We start from the raw sequence: 24,660 nt of genomic DNA on the forward strand, positions 1-24,660 counted from the left end.
CCTTTTTCTCTTCTTCTCCTCCCGTTCGCTTTCTCCGCCGGCTAGCCCCTCGACCCCTTCCAACAGCTCGCCCCTTCGGAGCTCCGCCATCTCTGCTCCCTCGACGAAACGCGTCCAACCGATTCCCAGGACAAAGCTTCTGCCCGTTTCTTGGCGTTAACCAGCACTGATTGATAACGATCACATCGATCGTTCAGCCGGACACCTACGGCTATAAATAGACTCGAAGGGAGCACTGTAACTCGAGGCTCGGAAGCTAAAAGCTCTGCCTTCCGCCTTGCGAAATGTCGCTCGGACGAGGATGCTCAAGGAGATCCGTGTAAACTGTGAAGCGTTTCGTCGGTTGTTTCGTCGGTTGTTTCGTCGCTGGAGGGATGGGAGTCTCGTAAGATCGTCGGAGGTGTTGGACGTGTTGTTGTTAATGGCGGCCGTGATTCGGGGGAGGCAGAGGGCAGCTCGCATTCCGCCCGACGGTCGCCCACTTAATCAACCGTACGAGCCGCAATATTCATAACTTACCGGGGGTATAATGTCGTAAAGCTCGCCCCTACGTCCGTACTTTTGTGCAACGGCCTCGAATTTATTTGAATTCCCCCCGTGCAGCGGCTAGCCACCATTTTCTACACGCGCGCGCGTGCGTGTTCCGTCGCGACGGGCAAGTCTTTATCACGCCCGCTTTCGGCTCGAGGACTCTTCTTTTTTCCCTTCCGCCGCTCTCTTCTCCCCGTTTCTCCCGCGGTTTCGTGTCTAATAAGCTGCAGAATTTATTTTCTTTGGACGCGCGCCTTCGGAGGAGGGCCATCGAAGATTCCTGCATAGTGGCGGCCGGAGTTTCGCTTATTATGTGCCCGTTTTACCTCCTCAACGTTCCAGCCTTTTGTTAATCAACTATTTGAAGCATTTGCATCGGCTCAACGGTAGGGGATGTTCTTAACTTACGTAAGGTGCAAGTCCAAGATGAAACTTTATAATCTCGTGGGACCATTATTTCGTTATTTTATTATTTTTTTTAATTATCTTGCAACTAAGTAGTTTCGTGAAATTAGACTCTCGTGAGACAAGCTTCGTGATATATTCTCCAAAATGTCCTCGCTCGCGACTATTTCCATTATTTATATTTAGTTGTTGCTGAGACTTTTAGGAGTTGGAATATAAAATCTTACGAATTCTTATACTGGCAGAGGGAGAGGGATGGAATAAGAAATCTTACGAATTCTTATACTGGCAGAGGGAGAGGGATGGAATACGAAATCTTACGAATTCTTATTGGTACTGGGAGGGGGAGGAGTTGGAATATAAAATCTTACGAATTCTTAAAGTGGGAGAGAGAGGGGGTTGGAATATAAAATCTTATGAATTCTTATTGGTACTGGGAGAGGAAGGAGTTGGAATATAAAATCTTACGAATTCTTAAAGTGGGAGAGAGAGGGGGTTGGAATATAAAATCTTATGAATTCTTATTGGTACTGGGAGAGGGAGGAGTTGGAATACAGAATCTTACGAATTCTTATACTGGGAGACGGAGATGGTAAGAAATGGCAAAAATTCCTCTTTTGTAATTTAAGCATGGCCCCTTAACAACCAACCTGCTCGCTAAACTTTACAAGGATCCTACTCAACTGAACAGAACTTCAGGAATCCTAGAATAAATCGTTCAGCTGGGGTCGAGTCTGTGACCCTTTTTTTTCTACAGTGACCTCGCTTCAGTGACCCTGTCCATTTCCGAATCGTTATCCTTTACTTTTATCTCGTAACGTTCTTCGGGCATTCTTCGTCAGAGCCCCTTTGACAGTGTCCACCGCGGAATTCAAACAGGAAATCGTTTCCCCCGGCCGATGTCCCTTTCGACGGTGTCAAGGTCCTCCGCGACTTTGCTCAGCTTTCAACGCGTAGCGTAAAATGATATTTCCATCGCTGAAGCGAGTATTTCTCTCGACCTCTGCGAAGGGGACGGACTCCAGCGGAAGCGCAGGCGGCTGGAGGAGTCGCGACGAGGTCGCGGCTTTCCTTGGGACGCTCCAATCCTCCACGAAATCCTCCTCGCGCGGGGCCGTGTGCTCGCGAGCCGCGCCGGATTATTTACTCAACGAGAATAGACTTCTACATCAACTTCCTATGTTTGGGACCGTGCGCGCGGGCGCGCGCGCATAAACCGGCAGATCGCTCTGCGGTGATATGTAAACCCTGCAGTTTACGAGCGACGACAAGTTTACGTGAATCGCTCGTTATCCGTGCACATTTTCCGCGATGCAATCAGCTAGCGTCCCTTTCTTTCGAACTGACGGATCTGATTTTCCGAGGGTGTCGAAAGGTTGCTTTCGCGATCTCCGAGTATCTTAACCCTAGGAGGACACTGTGGGGGTCGCTAGCAAATTTTAATGTTCTCTACGGACGCGTCAGTAAACGCTAGAATATCAAGCTTCCAACCCTAAATCTCGATTGTCCTACTGTAAAGGAAAACCATACGCTGTGAAGTGTAAATATCCTCTCCAAAGAAAACACTGTAGTGCCACAAATCAAATTCTATAGGTACCTACTGTAGCATTGTCATTGGCGCGTAGAACATTTTCAGAGAAATTTGTTTTCTTTTTTTAATTTTGGCACTTACAGTGTTTTCTACAAGGCCTCTTCGATTTTGAAATATTCCAATTTCAATTTCGCGTCATCCGCGGCCCCCGCAGTACCTAAATGTGCTCTAAAAATGTCATCGTGTCGTTCCAGGGTTATGATTCAGTGGGGGTAATATTCCGAGGGTAAGACATTCGAACATCCTCGGTGGAATCTCTACGGAATTACCCGACAGACAAGATCAGGACAAATATACAGAATTTATGTTCATAACGAGTGCTTAGAATTGATTTATACCTACGTTGGTCTCAGGCAGAGTGCGGCCATAGGATGGCTTCCACACGTCCAGGCGTTACTGAGCAACATGGAAGTCGATTAAGACGCGGATACTCCCGCACATCTGCTCCTTTGAAGAGGACTAAATATGAGTGTGCCGCGATTGGAGCATTATAGTTAAATCGAGTCTTATGGGGTCAGTGAACCAAAGGGGTGGAGCTGTGCCAATGTTATTTATGTTATTTATTTAGCTGGGTTCATCGAGTTAGTGACTACTTAAGTAGATGACGAAACTGCGACAATCCTCCAAAATGCTAAGTTTATGGAGAAGGCTTTCGACAACAGTGTGGATGATTTCTGATTTTCAAAGTTCCCAGTTCCTTCCAAGATGAGTTCATTCATTTCATCGCCAATGCCGTGAGTCAGATTTAATGCAGTTTAAGAATCACTGCTCGAGCACGTGATATTCTTCGAGTAACAGAAGCCACTACTTGAAGCTGCAGCTTCCACTTGCGTGTAATTGAACGCTAAAGTCACTCGGAGCCAGAAGTCTGATCTCTGAAGAAGTTTGCTGGGAAGGAAATCCGAACGATCCTATTATACTAATGCAATAAGCGATATCACTTTCTTTTTTGTCTTCTCGCTTTTCTGTTCTTCGCGTCTCTGCCACCCCTTTGTTTACGTCGACCAGCTAAAGCTGCTTGTTTTCTTCGCTCGGAGGAAAATAACTTTTCATCTTCGCGGAACGCGCCACCCTTTTATTTATATTACCTCACCCTTTCGGCACCCCCGAGCTAGATTTTATACGCCCCCTCCCGTAATACGAGTAATGAAATGGGGTTGTTTTCGTCCCGCTCGACCTTACCGACCATCCTTTTCCTGCCTTATCGACTCTCCGCTATTAACCTTCAGCGCTCTCCGTGCGATGGCGCCACTATCGAATCGCAGCTCCGACCCCACGAATTCAAGTCTGCTTGCCTAAACTTCGTAATTAAAAAATATGAATAATTGTTATAAACTTTATTTCTACGAATGCCATAGAGACAGTTGGTATAATTCTTGTTTTTAAAGAATATTCTAAAAATACGTAGTGCTCCACTTGTTCGATTTTTATCGGTAAAACTGCATCACACGAAAGAGACTTAGAGGAACATTAACCGTAATAAATAATTTTTTCAAGCTATAGTGTATCGTTTCAAACTATCAAGCGATCCGTTTGCAATTTATGCGTTCTTGAATTATAATAGCGTACACACGCAACCCCGAAAGTTACCGATGCGAGTACGTACGATCTCCAATCGTAACGTTCATCTTTTACGTCCCTCGGTTGTCCATCGCCGATCCATTTACCTTTCAGGAAAAGATTCCATCGCGAACCTCCATCCATCGTTCTTAACAATGATTCCTTTCTCCCTCCCGAACGGATCCCACCCTTCACCCTCTCCCAACAGCAGCGATTTAAGAGAATCTCGACTCGCCCCACCTTTTCATTCCTAACTAAGTTACTAGGAGAGAAAAAAATGCAAAGTAGTCTTCTCGGGGTTATTTATTGCCACCCTCTACCCTGGGTGTCGCGTATTCGTTCTCTGGTGCCAGAGTAAATCTTAACCCCCTGAGGTCACCCCCAGGGTAACCATGTTTTCCTACCCTTCAGAATTCTTTTCTCTCCTTCTCCGAAAATATACCTCACAGCTTGATGGCTCTTCTTGCGTCCCCAATCGCGAATCTTGAAAAATGTTGAATAGGATTTCAAGGGCCATATTATTTTTATTTTTTTAGTATCATTTGCTATATAGTGCTCAAGGGGTGGGGTAGAATGGAACTTGGAGTTATTAGATTTGTGGTGAACTTTAAATTGTTAGATTTGAGGTGAACTTGGAATTATTGGAATTGAGGTGAACTTGGAATTATTAGATTTGAGGTGAACTTGGAATTATTGGATTTGAGGTGAACTTGGAATTATTAGATTTGGAGTGAACTTAAAATTATTAGATTTGAGGTGAACTTGGAATTATTAGATTTGGAGTGAACTTAAAATTATTAGATTTGAGGTGAACTTGGAATTATTAGATTTGGAGTGAACTTAAAATTATTAGATTTGAGGTGAACTTGGAATTATTGGATTTGAGGTGAACTTGGAACTATTAGATTTGGAGTAAACTTAAAATTATTAGAGTTGATGTGAACTTGGAATTATTAGATTTGGAGTGAACTTAAAATTATTAGATTTGAGGTGAACTTGGAATTATTAGATTTGTGGTGAACTTAAAATTATTAGATTTGAGGTGAACTTGGAATTATTGGATTTGAGGTGAACTTGGAATTATTAGATTTGGAGTGAACTTAAAATTATTAGATTTGAGGTGAACTTGAAATTATCAAATTTGAAGTTGAACAGCGTTGAAAGCAACAAGTGCCAGGGTTCTTTCTCGCGCTTTTCGTTGGATAATCGACTGTGGATTCAACTCAGAAAGGTTTCAAGGAGCTTTTGATTCCTTTCAACTTCTCGCGGGAGAATGTCACATTAAATATTCTGGAGCAGGTCCATTGGCATCTCTGAGGTCTCATTTCCAAGAGCCTCTCAAGTTTATGTTTCAACAATTTCCCTTCGATGCTTGTTACTCGTGTCTGTCATCGGTTGATCGAATCATGGGCGGCCAATAACGTGAGACGTGGAAAGCAGCCACTCGAAGAGCCACTCGAATCAAAGGAGTCCAATGTTTCTGTTCTCTTTGGACGTGTCACACCCTCGGGGAGACATAAATGGCCATAACTATTAATCGTTCCTCGGTGTCCCTCGGGGCTGTTTCCAGGCGTGATGTCGCGCAGAAGTTATCTCGACGCTTGAAACTCGGTTATGTAACGCGAGACGTTACGTTTACGTAATTCCTTGGACGTTATGCCGGTGTTCGGGAAAGAAATATTCCCGATTAAATTCGAGAACATTTGAAAGTGGTGAAGAATTTAGCATTTATGCAGAAAATTACCACGATTAAGTCGTTTCTGTAGCCAGAGGACTCACTTCTGAATTGCCTTCAGTTAGGTAATAAAAAAATTCAAGAAACAAAATTTACGTAGGGTAAACCAACCAGTAATTGACCACATACCAGTGAATGACCATTAAGCAAAGAAATGTCAATTATAAATTCAAACATTACTATATGCTTATAAATGGAGTGTAGGTGCACTTTTAATATCCTATATTTTTAGTTACGCGTATTAAGCAAACATTAATAAATACAATTCTTATTAAAAGTATGCGGTTATTTACTGGGCTTCTACACGTTTCGCATTTTATAATTATTTTTTTAAATTACGATAAGAATACTTAATTATTTTTATAGAAATTTCAAGAAAAATAAATTTAAATGCAATTTCAACAGTTCTTTTGTTGTTATACATACATATATTCGAGTATTAATCTCAAAGGTCCATAGATTCATCAATTCGGTCATTCACTGGTTGCTTCACCCCAGGTAACTAAATTTCAAGACGCGTATTGAATTGAAAATGGAATACATTTGAAAAGCGATCTGGATTAAACGGTTGCTCGGTTCAAACGCTGGATCCTCTCGGTGAGATTCTGTGTCAGGCTCCGCGCGATCTATTCTCTGATCCCTCTGCAGCGACTACGATCAAGTAAACTTTCGCGAGGCGTACAGCTGAACGGCAAATGTAGCGATCCAAACACGAATTCCCGGTATGTAAACGCAGACTTTCCTACGGCCCTCTGATGCAACGAATCTCGCGTATAAAAAGCTCGCCGTCGAGCGTTCTGGGATTTCAACGGGAATGTTTATCGCCGGGCGAGAAAAAGAGATATCCTTCGGAGCCTTTCCCAGACTTCGCTCTCGGAAAGAACGTATTCGCAATTTAACAATAAATATTAATTCTAAAATACGATCTTAGTTCGCCTTCCAGTGTACTATATTTAAAATCACCTCGAAGCAATGCCTCCATTTTGCTTCCCTTCCATTTTAAGATTTTCTTCACTCGTTACTCGGACGGAGAGTGTCTGCTCTATAATCGCTGGGGCACAGTACCTACCTACTCGCATTGAAATTTAAAAGGAAAAAGGGCCATTCTTCGTCATTTTGGCGATTTCTTACTCCACCCTCTCCCAGCATAAGAATGCATAAGAGTTTATATTCCAACCCCCACTTTCATAGCATTTTCTCAGTTATTAAAATTCTTTCAAAGGTTTATATAAACTGAACAAATTGGTTTTAAAAAATATTTCTAAGAAAACGTAAGAAATTCGCGACCCCCTCCTCCCTAGAACCTTACGTAATTTAAGGACGAACCCAAAGCAGTGGAGGAACAGTTCAACGCTAATTTCCTTCAAGACACGACATAGTGGATGAAGAAATGTAAATTTGAATACAATTTCGTTTACTTAAAAGGCACGTGTTACGTCTTAATTTCTTTAAAAACAATTTAGTTCAGTTGAACGTGTTCGGTGAACATTTTCAGTATTCTACGAATCCTAAATAGTGCCTACCTATAGCTTGTTTTGAAATAAGCACGCAGGTAGGCGAGCCAGAAGAGGGGGAGTAATCGAGGCAGCTCGCGCGCTCGTATAAAATCTTATCTGAAGTCTTCGCCTGGATCGTAAGGTGAGATACTGGCGAAAAAAGGGGGGAAAGGGGGCGGACGTCTGGAAAGTAGACATTTTACTTCCAAGATGGTCGAACGGTGGAAAGGGGAGGCAGAGGGAGAAGCGAGTGGTCGAGGTAGGAGGTGCGGGGCGAGATCCAGGACTCTGCAGGATAGCTAGGGTGGAACTGGCAGAACTCTCATTAAGCTAAATTGTCTCTGAGGATGAGCTTCCTTAATTACTTAGCCGGGCCCGTCACTCCCCGGTGGCTCCATCGTCGTTGTCTCGCCTTTTATTCCGCATACCGTTGCTGATACACATTTCATCCGCGTCACTGGCTCCTCGCACGAGTACCGTCCAGTGCCTTTACGTTGCTCCAGGAATACCTGCAGCTGAATTGCGATTGAAGAGGAATTAATCGCGGTAGATGCACCTTTGAGGAGTTTAGGCATTTACAAACGCAAAGCTTACCATTGCAACCTCCTGTATGGATAAGGATAGGCAACCGTCTTAAGGCGGGAATCCTATTTAGGGGGGTTAACCCTTCGTTGACACTCTGGGTGTGAGCCACCCATAAGCCGATTTTGACGCTTTGTACCTTCTATATGCAAAATAAATACCTTTTCTTCAAAGCCGTCTTGTAAACTATTTTTTCCTCAAAATATTATATCTGAACAACAACTCTGTAGATGTTTAGCTTCTAATATTGAAATTTGTAAAAGTTACAATTTTTTTTAATATTATCTTCGTCTTTTCTCGACATATGGTAATCTAGAATTTTTCCACAAAACTGTGATAAGATTTCAATAAAATAACGATTGGAATACATTGTAGAGACTTTGGTAATGACCCATGATTTTTTTCATAACTATTGGATTCTTTAGATGGGAATGGCAATCGTACAAAAATTGCTCTGGGTGTGAGCCACCCAGGTATCAAAGTTGTACGAAAAAAGAACTGTGTCAAGGAGGGGTTAAAAACATAGCAAAATTTGAGAGTTCTTTCTTAAGAAACTAGCGATTTGATGTTTCCGAAATTTGGACCATGTTTTTATGCATCTTTGAAGAAGTTGCAGTTTTTTTTTATTACTTTTCAATTATAAATACTTGTAGGAGTTATGCATGATCCACCAATATTTATCTTCCAGGTAATCGGAAACAGAAAAATGAAACCGCGTTTTACTTTACACATATGTAGCTTCGGATTGGTGAACCAGAATAAAATAAAAAAAATGTATTGAAGAGAGTGGTGAATTTTCAAACTGAAAGGTGTGAACCTTTAGCGTTTACTGTCCAATTATGCGCCAATTTTCTTATGTAACAAAAGAAATATATGTATAACTTATCGGTATTCTGGTTCATCGAACTGAAGCTACATATGTATAAAAAAACTTCGAAAAAGTAAAAAAATTACGCCAAGTACATGAAATCAAATAAATCACAAAAGAATTTAAAATAATAATAATTAGAATATAAAAAAAAGATGTGAAATCAATATAAGCTGCAAGTGCCTACATAAAGGTGTTTTCCAACTGCGCTTAAGATGACACAACTACATATACACAGTCGACATGTATACATGGTGTCTTTCATGCACTTGGCGTCGAGACGCTACCGCGTCTCTAGATAAAGTAAAACCCCGTTTCAATTTTCTGTTTCCGATTAGGTACCCGGAAGATAAATATCACGCACACCAGCGGACGACAAACTTTGCGCGGCGTGTTGGTGGATCATGTATAACTCCTATATTTATTATTGAAAAACAATAATAAAAAAAACGCGACTTCCTCCAAGATGCATAAAACCATGCTGAAAATTTCAGACGAATCGAATCGCTACTTTCTTCAAAATAAATTCCCAAATTTTGCTATATTATTATCCCAAAAAATAGGATTCCCCTTAAGCTCTTCCAGTTTAAAAAGAACCTACCTCCCATAACCCACGCTATAAAGATAGATCAATCCCCTTCCCAGTCACCAAACGCTCAAAAAGCGGTATTCCTAAAAAATACCAGCAACGTTTAAAGTCCAGCTGCGTCCCCGGAGCATGAAACGCGAAAATATATTTTCGCTTTTTCACCGGAGCGCAAAATTGGATGCACCGTGCTCGGAGTTAGCGGCGGAAAGGGTGATGCGGGGAGGAAATGGGCGACGAGGAACGAAGGAGGGTGGGGAATGAGCCGTGCAGCCGGAGTAGGGGGTTGATAAGAGGTGGAGTGTAGGGAACGAGGAGGCGCTGCCTCTAAATATGCTAATACCCCCGGCGCGGGGTAATGAGTTCCTCGCGCCACCAGGATTCGCTGGACTGCTATGCATATATATTCAAGCCATAAACACAACTTAGATTACTATATGTAACGTACCAACCGCCCCAGGGTGCGCGACTTATTGGTTGCTCCGAGGTGCGCTCTCCTTCTGCTTTGTCCCCGTGACAAAGCTCGCTGGAAATCTTCTGCGATTTGCATTCTGGAAGATGAGCGGGGAATGAAAGATTTCGCTGCTCCCGCAATGAAAATTGTAAATAGGTACCTACAAGAGGGGCTCGCTGCGGATCGTCCCTTCCGTCGTCACAGAACCGCTGGGCAATTTACACCGCCGATTTTAACAGCTGCTGAGCTCCCTGCGGCAAAAAGGAATCCTTTTACAGCGAGGAGCGTTATATAGAGAATTTCACTAACCGCGCGTACACGCCGGTCGATTTTTCCCGTCGCAGATGGCGCCCAAAGCGGGTCTGTCGCTTGGCAAGTGACGTTCACGAAGGCACAGCGAAACCATAGAACACGAAAGCGGCTGTCGTAATTTCCGGAGGCTTGCAGCTCCATTCCTATATCCGGGCCGTCATCTGTCCCTCCCCGTGTCTCGTCCTCCGTCCCATTTTCAATTTCCACCACGTTTCCCGTTTCCTGCTCCTGGCCTGAGCGAGCTCTCATCGCACTGGAAGCTTCACGCCCGTTTATATGCAGTACACTGACAGCCTCCAAGACGCAGACACCTTTTGCTCGCGGAAGGAAAACCTCTCAGTTTTTCGCGCCGAGAGCATTCGACGAGAAATGGGCAATCTGATTGAAACAAAGGTAGCGGGTCAGAGTAAAATTCTGAACATGCGTCGTCATAAATCAAGAGGATTCTAAGGATGAACGCGGGGCAAGGCGATGATCCTCGGACCGTTTGAATGGAAACGAGGCTCCGCTAATCTGGGCCACGCATCTACCAGTTTAATGGAGGTTAAAGAGGAATAAATCCGAGCGCGACGGAGGAGCGACGTCGAAGGAGCCAGGGACAGGAGGCGCGTGGCCCGTGCCGACGACGGATCACGATGCCCCGGGAAAAACTAGACTAGGCGTTTTTATGGGCCATCAAATTACGCCGACCACCTCATAAAATGTTTAAGCGGGCTTCTGTGCAAGACGCTCGACCGACGACCGGGCTAATGTCCTTTGGCAAAAGTGCATCTTTCCGCTGTACCTGCGCGGGCCGCGCTCTTCCTGGCGGTACCCTTTCGAAGACGCCCTTCACACGTGTCGCTGTCACGCGAACTGCTATACAGCTCGTCGGCTCATTGCGAATTCACTGGAAAGGTTAGAGGATCTCCCATCCTTTCCACCTCGTTTCACGCTCAAGCTGACTCTCCCCGTGACCCACGAGCTGAGGGAACGCTCGACCTCCGTCGTCCACGAAGAAATGGCCCTGCGCTTTTGCTTCTTCTGACGCGACAGAGTTTCGAATAGCTGAAATCAGTGGCGCACGCAGGACTTGATTTTGGGGGAGTCGAGTTAAGGGGATGAAAGTATTTTCAATGTAAATTCAGTAGAATTCATTACCTAGGTGATTTTAAAAATTTATAGAATTAAATATAGGTTCCTTTCATTCTTACAGAGCCCCTTCTTTGAGCGGTGTCAGGACCGCCGGGCAAATATAATTAACTTTCTACCAACAACGAAAACGTCGCCGCGGAACAACTCTGTTATGCTTAAATACAATAATACCTCGCGAAGGCTTCGAAGAAGCTGAAGTCTGCGTCGTGGAGCGATCGGGGAAGAACAGGAACGAACGGCTGCTTGGTCGAAATCGATTAACTGGCTGCTGGATGCCTCGACTCGGGTCCGAGGGCCACTCGCTGGCTGCGCGCCGCCATTAAACGCGCCAGAAGAAATCGGGAAGTCGTTCCGCGAAGCGGTACCAGTTTGTCAAGTTCTGCGGACATTGAAATAGAGACATCAGTACGGCCGATGAATCCGGCAGTAATAAAGCCCGTGGGAGAAAGGGAATGGTGAGAGCCGAGAGACGAAGGGGCGGCAGGACGAAGACAAGTTTCGCACTTGACTTTTGCTAATCCACGGCCCGTCGTTGTGAATGAACGCATAAACGACAACGGGTTGCGTGGGCAACGGCGCCGTTAATATCGCGTGACAAGAATAAACGTCGACCGTAATTCAATATTGTAATTATACCCTCGTAACGGGCTTTATTGTGCCGATTAATATGCGTCGTTAAAGTAATTGCCGGTAGCGTCGACTACTCTCGCACCTATAATCGCCCGTTTAGGCGGCTTGGTCGAAGCAGCCAGTCGCGACACGCGATTTCCAATTTCCGGAAAATTCCTGTGAAACGTCAAAACACCGCTATACAATCCATTCGATAAAGCTCTTTCACTGGGGGGACCAAGTGGAGGAAGGGTGCTGGGGAAGCTTAAGGCGAATTTAGACTTTTCATCCACGGTGAATGTGAATTCATCAAAAGTAGAAGCTGGCTCTAAGTAGATACTTTGTTCACCGGCCACTTTCGGTGAAATGCAGGGAAGAAGAATATTTACACCTTTCACTGGGGATGAATCATTCGGGATGCACGTGTAAAGTAAAAAGTAGGGGAGACCGGGGCAGATTGTGAGGAAAAAAGTTTTCACAGTTTTTTCTCGAAAGGGTTTTCCTCGATCAGGAAATAATTTGCGTGATTTACTACTTACACATGTGGCGAACTAATTGCGTGAAAGTACGTGACCAAATCTTGGACACTTATTATTTAAAAACGCAAAATAATGAAAGTGTATTGATATTGGCAGAGTTTTAAATTGACAAATTATCTGAAAGCTTGTGAGAGGAAAGGTATCGGTGTCGATGAATGATCTTGGAATTATTTTAAAACGCAATATAATGAAAATGTACTCATATTGTCAGAGTTTTAAATTGACAAATTATGTGAAAGCCTGCGAGAGGGAAGGTATTTGTACCGATGATCTGAGAATACCTTGCCTGGCCCCGCCAAGTATTTGACTTCCAGGCCGCGGACATCTAGGCAAATGTCTAGATGTTACATTTTATCCTCACATTATATATTAAAATGTCCGCGATATGGGTAATGGAATGTATGAACACAGCATTTCAGCTGTGTATACGAAGTTGTGTCATCTTAAGCGCAGTTAGAAAGCACCATTATGTACTTGCAGCTCATTTTGATTTCACATTTTTTTTTTATATTCTAAATATTATTATCTCCTATTCTTTTGTGATCTATTTGATTTCATGTACTTGGCGTAATTTTTTTACTTTTTCGAAGTTTTTTTATGGGGATGTTACAATTTACCCCGCGTTAAAATCTGCCCCGCTCTCCCCTATAATTTTATGAAACAAATGATGCAAGAGATTCGGTAACCCTGCAGAAACGACATCGAAGTAATTCAATACACACGGAGGGCTCCATAATTAATTAAACCGTGGCTCAATTAATCGGAATCAACGATCTCCTACTTTGTTGCTCCCCGAATCGACCACTTTGTCGGCCCGTTAATGGGATGCCGTCCCAGTTTCACGCTGGTTCGTGGAAAAAGCAGCCTGCGAACGAGGAGGTCCGACTGGGCGGGTCGGCGTTTTGGAAACATTGCAGCGGGTAGAAATTTATCTTTATGGAAATTCTTTTCAACTTCTCTCGACGAATGGGAATTAATCGGCCCGTGAACGGGTCGGGGTTGCGTTCTTTTAATCTCGTAATATACGACACGCTGTAAATAATGAACTTTATCGCTTCGATAAAGCGGACGGTAAAACCGCGCACTCCCAGCCGGCGACGATTACAATAATTCTTTCGATCTAAGTAGAGAATTGCGGTTAGCAACGAGAGGAATGCACGAAACGGAGCTATAACGAAAGCAAAAAGGCAGGACTGAAATCTCTTAGCTTCTACTCGAATCTATAAACTACTTCTTAAGTAGATAGGTATTTCGCAAAGGTTTATGCAAACTTCACTTCCCTAACTAAACTCCGCTCCCGGCCCGCAAACTTCCAGCACCGACGTCCCCGTCTCGCACGGAAGTTGGCGGCAGTTTATAAAGTAGCTAGCTGCAACATCTGCTCAGCTCCCAGAATTTCGTGGGTTGCGACGAGTTCGCCGGAGAAAAACTGATAGAGCAGGCGCGCTCGAGGGACCAGAGATTGATACAGCCACTATAGGGGGAATTCGCAGCGACCAACGTGCGCGATTATCGGGGAAGGAGAAAAGTGGAGAGAAGGAAGAGGAGGTAGAGTCGGTACGGAGCCTCTTCACGTTCTCATGACGCGGCGGTCATTTTAAACGAGGCTCACGTGTCGGGACCACCCACCTCATGGAGCTGGCTGATTATATATACCTCAATTTCGGCCGTTTTCGACGTTCCACCTCCTGGCTCGCGGCATTCGCCCTGGCAAAAATCCGAAAACCCAGCACGATCCTCTGGCTCCCAGGCTGGAGCGCATTTTAAGAGATTATACCACCTCTCTCCTCCTCCTTTCTCCGCCGTCCAATGGCGTATATGTGTTTCTGGATCTACTAATTGGTCGTAAAGGAAATTATGTTCGGAGGCCGAGCCACGTCCTCAGGAGAGAACTCCTCCCGGGCAGCAAAGGGTTCGAGCTATCTGGGATTAGCTTCTTTGTTGAGACTTCAGCGCGGTAAACGACAGCCCAGCTGGACTGTTATCGCACGCCCCGTGGTTCTTCAGCTCCTCTGTCCGCTGACCCGCGATCCATCCACTTTGCTATTCGAGGCTATCGGATCCAGGGATGAGATCTCGAAGTCCAGGGAGCAGGACTGAACCGTCTTTTTCATCCCCTTGAGCGAAGAGCAGAGTTGAGGGGCGCGTGTCTCGATTTGGCGGCGTTTACATCCGTTTTACGAAATTCCGGGCTGGAACTGGTTAATCGTGTGTCGTCGGGCGGCGGCGGTGCTGCCGGTGGTGGCGACGACGGCGCTGGTGGTGGCAAATATATTATGCCTCTCGTAAAATTAAGTTTTTACGATCATTTTATGGTCGCGCGCGGCCCGTCGATGCTTAGTACCTATAGGTGTGCATTTCTCGCAGCTGTGCTTTGGCGACTCGTCACGGATCTCTTTCGTCATACGCGTTACCGGAACATTGTGCCCGGTCTCAGGGAGCCGAACGACGTTGGGCTAGTCCCGTTACAATTTTCACTTTAGATGCGATGCCGAACAAGCCTGGGAAATTTGCTGTTTCCTCCGCGGGGCTGCAACTGTGGCACACTCTTCCATAAACAGGAATACAGCGTTGAAATGGCACCATTTCGAAGTGTACTCCAGACCAGCGAGTCTTCCCGCACGATCGATTCATAAACGAGAACGCGAGGAAACGTCGACGCCATCCCCCCGTCTGGGCAGTCCCCTATCGCGACGCTTTTATCGTCGGAGAGACGTCGAGGGTTGTAGGAACACTGGCCACTGTTTAACGAACGGACGTGTCGCCGAGAAACACGGTAAACTGCGATCGAGCAAACCGTTCGAGTGACGGGGACTAAATGAAACTGGTGGCTACGTGGCGGTCGGCTTTCCCTCCGGGGGTTGCAGCTTTCTCTTGGCGTGAAAAACTCGTCGGGAACCGATCGCAGCAGATTTCACCGAAAATTCGGGTCATGACGGGTGGCTCGGATCAATGGGGATTCCTCGCTCGTGAAAGTTGCCCGCGGTTGGTGGATTTTAAAAGAAAAGGGCATTCGGGCCCGAGGTGAGGGTAGTCGCCCCTTTTTTGCATCGGGGCCTACCTCTGCGAGCTTTATTTTTAGGGAAGGAAGAATTTCAGGCGAAAGGGGTATCTTAAATTCCTTGTCAATTTTATCAGCCACTAAATCCGTGGGGTTTAATTTTTTTCTGCCGCCATATTTGTGCACACACGATGGAAAGTAGTATCTTGAAGCTGCAATTCAAGAATCTACATCTAACAAAACACTTGCATTCGTGCGCTTCAGATTGTATGCTCGTCTTTGGACAAAATTACCGACTTTTTCAATTACCGGTAATTCGGTAAAATTTTTAATCAAAACCGGATTACCGATAATTTACCGGTATTTTTAAGGTATTGAAAATATAAGAGTAAACATTACAAAAAAAAACTGTTTTTTAACTCTAATCGAGCATTATAAAAAATATATGGAAATAAAACTATTCTGAACACAAAATAGATATATTTGTATAATTATTGACAATATTTATTAATATGTCAAGAATGAAAAGAATCTTAACTTACATACATAATTAAATATTTTTTATTTAACAATTCTTGTTATCAAATCAGCACGCAAAAACATACCTAATTCGTCTAAACTTTGGTCTCCTGATCGCTACCTAATTTTTGTACAAAATAATCCAGCCACGGATAAAGCGCTCTCAGATTCTACACTTGTTGGCCGGGTAGGCATTAAGAAATCATATGCCATTCATAGTATATATTTTCTCCTTACTTTTTCTTCTTGAAAATATGTCCATTTTTTCATGACTGATTCAAATTCTTAGTTTTCTTTTGAATCAGAGTTGGTTCTTCATGAGATACTTCGGTTTTCGTCTTTATTAGTAATTGAAGTTTTTTTTTTTTACTGATAACGTAGTGGATGTCGATGGAATTAATGAACGCGTATATGCGCTATATTGCTATATGTAATTTATCGAATTACCGGTAAAAATTTGGCGAATTACCGGTAAAAATTTTAGGGCATTTCTCACGATTTACCGGGAAATATTGCAATCCCTAATAGGGGTTACGTGTAAATGGTCGTAAAAACTGAATTTTTCATTTTTGTTGGATCTATCGAGGGAAGCAAAATTTTGCTGAAATTAGGAAGGAGCCACAGTGAACGCTATTTCAAATTACATAGATCTAGCAGTTTGGATTAAGCTTCTGAGAAAGAGACGGGGATTCACGCGACCAGCTTCCATGCATCCTCGGCGGCCATAGTGTTTACGTGCCACGGTGGTGAAAGCCAGGGTTGAATGCTAAGGAAAGGCCGCGAGCGCGAGGGGATCATATTATTTTAGTTGAATTATTTATAGAGCGTTGCAGGGAAGAGACACACGTGCGACCGCCTCTCGAAACAACCCACAGCTTCCACCTGAAGGAAAATCTACTCGTACCTACGTATGCGCTTGAAAAGCAACGAGAAGCGAGAATGGAATTTTAGAAAATTTTCATCGGTTCAAACTTGAGACAAAAACCCACGAAAATCGCCACGACGACTTTGGACTATCGCTAAGTCGATCGACCCAAAAAGATTCTTCGCTCGCGGGATAAGCTTTTATTCGACCCATGGCCGAGGTTCAAGTAAAGCTGGCCGAGATAGAAAGGAATTTACCGATAAATTCGGACGAAAGGGTGGAGGAAGCGTCGGGAAGTAGGGGTGGGACTGAAGCCTTGGCATCTGGCTACAATATCGCGGGACGTGCTTGCGATATAACTGACTATCTACAGCACCACGCACCCCGATCTCTCGATGCAGATATCTCTGAAGGAAATAGGAGACCTTTTGTTCCTGCCTTTCAACGCTGCAACGAGCCTGAATTCTAGAATTAACGGGGTAAAAGTTCATCGCTTACAAGGGAAGATCCCGAACCCGAAAATTCAAAAAATTCTGAAACTTTCTGGATATGTAGAGAATTTTCTCCTGATTATAACGCAATTTTTTTTGCTGCCCAAAATCACACTAAGAGGGTGAAATTAACCCCTGACGATTCGGCTATTTTTCGATTTTATTTTCTAAGTCGCAAGCTGTAAGATATAGAAAAGAAATTTCAAGACAAAAGTTACTTCTTTTAATTAGATCTATCAAATGGTAAAAGTTTTATCAATTGTTTAAACAATTAGAAAAAAGTTATAAACAAAAATATTAATAATGTTTTCTAAAATTCGTTGTTTCGCGTGAAATCTGAACTGGATGTTTAAATAATTATGAAACAGCATAATCCATATTTTTTTTCCATACAATTTCAACTTTTGTTGTATTGCGGAAATATGCTCCTCGACAATCGAATAACTTTTGGATCCCATTGTAACGTACCTTAAGGGGGAACGCCACTATGCTGGCCGGAAAAGTAAGCCATTTTTAAGAATTTTTTTCAGGAATAATTTACAGTTTTCATACAAAAATTTTGGGCAGCAAAAAAAATTGCGATGTAATCAGGAGGAAATTCCCTACATATCCACAAAGTTTCAGAATTTGTTTAACTTTCGGGCTCGGGACTTGTTAGATAAATAGCAGGAGAGACTGAAAGATTCCCGAAAAAAGAGCTAAGACCAGATAATCAAAGGGATCAGGTGCAAAGCCTAACTCAGCAACCCTAAAGTTGAAACTCAATGTTCTCTAACCCCGCAAGAAAAGCAAAATCCCGTGGAAAACAAAAACAGGAAACATGGAGTCGACGGGCAACCGTCCCATCGTCGTTATCAGAGTTCCTTGCGTTCGGAAGGTCTGGGCCTGGTTCCCGGCTCTGAGGACCTTATCTCGAGCTCGCGGTGATAGTATGCAAAGCAGTGTCGCAAAAACAAGCTGCAAGGGAAATGGACGGGTGGAGGAGGAGGAGGTGGCGGTGGGCCAGCGGACAGAGGAGGGAAGAGAAAGATCTTGGGAGACTTTGGCTGATGAGGACGGTTCCCATGACGACGCAACCCCAGGAACACGAAACGGTCTAGCCATCCTTGACTCAATACCGGCTCGCCATATACTCACGTCGAACCTCACCACCACTTCTTCGCTCTTCGAACCCTCTTAAGCCCCCGCCCGCACCCCTCCGCCCGACCCGGTCGCCTGGATAGGCTGCCACCCACTTTCACCGCCGTCCCTGGCCAAATGGAATATCCCACGCTTATACTTTGTTCCATCTGCAGGTCCATATCGCGCGTGTGGGTGCGCGCGGATATATGCAAGCGAGCCTGTGTCCGTGTAGAATCGACGGGTCGGAGACGGAATACAAACTATCGAACGGACGTGTATCGAGCTAACGAAAAAAGGAAGAGGAAAAGCGCGACTGGACTCGAAATTGCTGCATTAGAGGGTTCGCCGGACTTCGAGGACCGCCTTTCGCACGTTCGAGGACGTTTCCTTTGGGGAGGCTTCCGGGAGAACGCGCGAGTAGGACGAGGGGAGGCTTGGAATTTAGGGTTCTGATTGTACTCGAGGGGAACGCATTTTCTTACTTTCGTAGGTGTGAGTAGCTTGGAGACTTGATTCGGGGAAAGAATTACATAGGACGCTGTGTGGCTATTTAAATGGGTGGAGTAATAAGAGTCTTTGACAAGTATTCAAAGTTAGAGACTATTTAGGCTATCTAATGCGTCACTGTTAGGTATTTATTACACCCCCAAATGATTTGAAATGTATCAAGTAACATCTCGTAAAGCCCCGTGCGAGACTACGAGCAACCCTCGGTCTCTTATCTCGAGAAGTCGATAGCCGTTTGAAATACCGTGCCCACGGAATCTCCCAGCAACTTGTAAATAACTTGATCATTCAGAGGATATGATTTCAATTCCCATCTCCCTGCGCTTCAGACGCGAAAGGAAGTGTAGAAACTGTGGACCTTGTAGAAAGACGAGTTGGGCTAGCCTGGCAGAGTCGAAGGAGATTGTGAATCGCGAGGAGAGCCCAACGCAGGCTTTGGAGTCTGGCCTGTCTCGCAGAGCGCACGCCACTGCCATGTTGGAGGCGCCGAAAGGAAACGGCCCCTCCGATTGGTCGCTCAGCCATATCGTCTGCCCGTGGATGCGAGAGGGCGTCCCGGTGCTGGCGGCGCTCCACGCGGAAGGCGTCTCGACGCCCCGCTGAAAACGGCACGCGTCACGTCACACGGTTATGGGCCTCGGCAACCCTCCTCCTCCCTTCCACACCCTCGATCCGCTTTAACCATCGCAAGGACGACTCCGCAGCGATCCCTTCTGACCACTGCTCTTCTCCGGGGTATCTATCAATTTCCCTTAGCCACGATTGATCAGCGTTCGTACGTTCCACGCCGCGCAACCCCGAGGAAGGGTTGATTTTTATAGAACGTCTCTGAGGAACCGTGGCCCCGAATCCCTGGAGAGACACGAAGAACAGCGCGCTCTGAACATTGGGACGGGTTGCGCGCACGATGCGTCGAGGACGTTGAATTTAGGACGCGGAAAGGGGTTGGAGAGCTCTTTGAGCTGTGCAGTCGACCGAGGGATTCAGATAGAGATGATTTGATTACTGAAGGATTCGTTGAATTCTTTTATCGAGAGCTTGGGAAATGGAGTTTCTCAGTTTTTAGTCAATGTTGAAGTTATTAAATAAATATTCTTTCGGAGGGGAAGCTTTGCTGTGCGCACAGCTTTCGTACAATGCCCCTCAAGAGGCTGCAGTTTAATCGTACCTACGGAAAGCTTTTCTGCGAATCGAGTTTCACAATCTCCCGAAAGGGGTGTTCACGCAATGAATGCAACCCTCTCCGGTGAGGTTTAGTACTGTGGCCCGGCATGAATTAAGGCTGCCACTAGCTTCTAAGGGATTGGACTTTTTTAATTATTCCGGCCAGGTCGAATCTCTTTCTTTGGGTGGAGCTCTTCACCCCTGTCGTCGCGCGACGATGATGAGGCAGGGTTGAAAGTTCTCGTTGAATTAATTTTTCAGGCTTGATGGGAAATGAGTGCGTAACTTGGACAGAATACGTTGGTTGTATTCAAATTAAGAGGACGGATTGAGGCAAGGTGCTCGCTCCTGATGTATTAATTAGAAAAGAATCTAAATCGTGTAAATCGGTAGGAGTTTAAAATTTTACATCAAGCACTTCCAATCGGCCCGGAAGCTGTGTAGGTAACACTCGGTATTTACTGAAAAATCCGTCTCCTTCACATAAACCACCCCTATGGGGATAACGACGCGATAAATATCGACCCATTACAGTGGCACAGGGTGTTATCGAAAACGCGCGTTAAACTCACTTGGAGGGTAATAAATTCCACCGTAATCCACGGGTCAAGGTTAAGCATCATATATTTTCACCGACTGCTTGATAATTTTTAACTGTCGCGGCTGGATCGAACAACCACACACGAATCCCTATTGAAAAATAGTTTCTTCCCATTTGCAGCACCTAAACAAACCACCCTAAATAAGTACCTTCAAGCGCGCTGCAATTAATAAATAAAAATACAACCCTCAGAAAGAAATTCCTGTAGGTACTACAGAAATTATAAACTACCAGTAAAGTGACCTATTTAGAGATCAAACACCCCGAGTAACATCCCCCGAACCCTCCACGCAGTGTGTCCCAAAATTTACATAAACCCATCGTCCGCTTGGCGATCGCGTTAGTGACGAGATCGGCGCGTAATCCAGAAGCCTGGCGACTTTTAATTCGATTACACGGCGAGATGCACGCTCACGATGGGGCTCGCTGGCATAAATGACAAATGGGCGGCTTCCGCGAAGCGTTTCATAGAAACGGCACAACGGAGCCACCCCTCGCTGGCGAAAGAAATGGCAGGGAAGCAAGAGCTTTCTCGTGTCCGGCTGTTGCGCGCCCTCGACCAATCTCTTCTGTATACACACCGACGCTGGCCAACGTGCTTTTCCGCGCGAGCCACCCCTCCCTTCGGCTTTTACTTTGGCCCTGCTCCTCCACGGTAATATCCCCCGTGTCACGTCCTACCCACATTTCGCCAAGCTTCACCATTCCTCGCCCTCTCTCTATCCCTCCCTCCGTTCCCTTTCACGAAAAGAAACTTGTTCGCCCTCTGTGTAGCGCAAATGTGCAGGATTTGTGTATCGATGACCCGAGGGGGTAAAATGCCGGACTTTTGGGACGAGTGCTTGTTGCACGGTGCTTTGTTAACGACTCTCGAGACGATGCTCCTGGGCGATACGTTTGCAGATGGAGAGGGTGAGGTTGTATTTACTACTCCTTCTTTGGCAATTCTTGAGATTGGGGGTTAATGAAAGAATTTCGATGATTAAGTATTGTAGGTACTTGGACGTTGGTTGGAAAGATAATAGAAATTAATAGATTATTTGGCAGACCAAAAGTTGCTCAACAGAGGAAACATTGAAGCTTTGACAGTCTAATAAATTTTCAAATTCTGGTTTGAAAAGTGTATATTCGTTTTATGTTATAAAATTAGTAGATTATTTGGCAGACCAAAAATTGCTCAACAGAGGAAACATTGAACCTTTGACAGTCTAATAAAATTTCAAATTCTGGTTTGAAAAGTGTATATTCTTTTTATGTTGTAAAATATTTCCCTCTGTGATATACAGTGTAAAAAAGCTTGTTTTACAAGTACCTACCTTTTTCTTTTATTGTTCCTGTTCTCTTCCTCGTCAAAGGGTGAAATTCCTTACTTCTTCAATGTTTCCAAATATATTTAGTTTCTCGAGATCGTTTCAGCCCTCTAAGTCACCAATCCTCTCTACCTCCTCGCTTCGAACACTGGATTGACATGTCTTCCTCCCCTACCACTGGCGCTCACCGCTCCGCCGTAAACTAACCCCCAGAGACTTGACTCCGTAGACACCTCCAGACAGTATTTCCATATTTTTCACCTTCTGCCTGGGCTTCGATATTTACACCCGCCGTGGCAAATCGAAATTCATAGACACTCCCGCGATCGAGTTCTCTGCTTTGAAACGGAAATGGAGATCGAAAAATCCACCCCCTCTCTGAGAATACTTTGGCTCGCTGAGATTTCCACGTGGAATGGCTGGAAGAGCCAATTTCCCTCGGCCGAAAGCGATCTCCATTTGTGAATATACTACAATTACGGTGCAAAGTTTTTGAAAGCATCTATTATGGGCTGGCAGTCCATTAATGGGACACGATACGGAACTTTATACCTGGCGCGATATAAACGGCAAAAGCCTACATAAAATCACAATGACGAGACGATGCGTTATGAAATATAGCACCTATAACGGCTTCCCTAATTTCTGCCTTTTCTCCTGTTCCAGGCTGATGTTTTTCTTCGTAAACCTGTAAATAAAAGGCCTCAAAGTGTACGGCGCCGTGGAGAAGACGTTCCACCCGTTCGAGCTGTGCAGCAGGTAACTAATGCAGCGTGTTTCTGTCACTCGTACTCGAAGGGTAGGGGGCAAAACAGGGAATGTCGCGATACATTTAATCCAGCAGTAAAGAAACAAGGTTCAATGAATTTAATTGTCTTCTTAATTTCTGGTTTTACCTTCATTACAAAAGCCTATGCTTAGACAAAGAGTGGGGACAATCCGTATTTCGTTGCAGTGCAGAGGTGACATTTCCTGTTTTTAGCAAATCTTTAACGTTATCTCTGATTCAACATTTCTGTACTCCCGTTGCAACGATCAAAATATAAATATTCAATATATCAAAATATTCAAATCGCAAAATCACGAAAAATGGACATTCCCGACATTTCCCATTACCCTCCAGCCACTTATCCGACGATTCTTCACTTGCATAAACGTGTTCGGGGGCATTGCTGATATTTCATAATTCTCAATGTTTTACAGGCTTTCCCGCGTGTTCCAGCCGGGAACACTGGCCGGTATACAAGGTGAGTTGCACGAACACGAATTTCTTTACATTTACTCGGTTTCTAAAGAAACTCGAGATCGTTCGGTCGCGGTCGGTAATATTTCGCGAGTGGAAGGTGTTGGCTCTCAGTGATACTTGGCAATCGATTATGCAATTACCTGCTGTGATATAACATTCACAAGTGCAACCACGTTACCATCGAACACACAAAAAAAAAAATAAATAAACCGACTTCAAGTAAAAGATAAGATTACCAGAGAAGCACGGAAACTTGAAAAAAAGAAGATTCTCTGTAACATCCAACCAGAGTAATGTTGGCGAAACCACTGCCCAAAGAAGCACTTACAGGCCGCGAATAATCATGTTAGCCTCTGAAGACCTGGACGTCTGACCGCGTTCCGAGGAATTAATTCGCGAGCCTCGGCCAAGCTCGAAACCTCTGGCTAAAAACTCGACGATAAACGCACCGTTTTCTAGATAGGTACGTACTTGCCGTAAACAGAGGATTGTATACAACTGCTTCGTACTAAAACCCATAGCCACTAAACCGCGCATACTGCCTATAAATGGGCGGGTTCGCTATAAAGTCCATTCATGATCGTGTCGCCCGTACAACAAACGTCAGGTGGCTCGCGCCTGCCCCGCGATTTATCGCGCTCATATTCGAGCGTGGCTGGTGTCTTCCTGCTAAGCACGCGCGTCGATCACGCATCAGACCGATTCGTCATCAAGAAACCAATGCGGCCATTCACTACAGGGCCGAGAGATTTAAGAAGCGAATTTTCACGCGCAAAGCAATCTGCTTTGCAATTCACGAGGGAGCATCAATTTAGCATATTCTGTATTGAATCGTTGATCCAGCCCAATTTGCGCTTGGAAGTTTCTCGTAAAGTTCTAAGCGTTATACGTTCTCGCGGAGCGCTGAAGGCACCACCGGGCGATAAAAGTTCTCTTCGGCGGCACGAGCCGCTCCCTTCTCGATATTCAACGTCGATCGCTCGGCCGGAGTTACGGCGGTCGATCCTGCGCGTTTAGGAAACGGCACCGCGAAGTCCTGTGCACAGACTGAGAGCGATGGAATTCAGGCGAGAAATTTATAGATCCCCGGCGAGTGCCTTGCTCGGCCTGCTATTGCGGCAATAATAAACCCGTTAATGGATCGATTACATAACGAACAGCAGAGCTCCGTTTACGTATCGATCTCAAGTTCAGCGGTCTCTCGTTCTCCTCGTTTATTGCCCGCTTCAAGTTCGCTCCATTCAGAAGGATTTAAAAAAAAATTGCATCGTCTGGTCCGCGTCTGGGATCGAGCACAGTTGAAATGGAAACGGAGGATGCTGGATAGCGGTTGAACGCGGACCTAGAAGTTGTTGGGCCGATTCGTAAGTCGCTCGTGGCGATTAAACGCGCGTGGCTCGATCTCGCGAGTGATCCTCTAGGGAGTGATCGG

The 24,660-nt window shown here is 44.9% G+C and overlaps 1 protein-coding gene across 1 annotated transcript in view; it reads left to right on the forward strand.

Moving 5' to 3' along the window:
- LOC143366347 (uncharacterized) overlaps positions 1–24,660 on the forward strand; it is a 78,665-nt gene that overhangs the window by 41,790 nt on the left and 12,215 nt on the right. Inside the window, exons 3-4 of the mRNA XM_076807385.1 lie at positions 22,649–22,741; positions 23,186–23,229. The gene's annotated coding sequence lies outside the window, so the exon portion shown is untranslated. The remainder of the gene's footprint in view (positions 1–22,648; positions 22,742–23,185; positions 23,230–24,660) is intronic.

This window comes from Andrena cerasifolii, chromosome 2 (genome assembly GCF_050908995.1).
Source record: "Andrena cerasifolii isolate SP2316 chromosome 2, iyAndCera1_principal, whole genome shotgun sequence".
Classification (NCBI taxonomy): domain Eukaryota; kingdom Metazoa; phylum Arthropoda; class Insecta; order Hymenoptera; family Andrenidae; genus Andrena; species Andrena cerasifolii.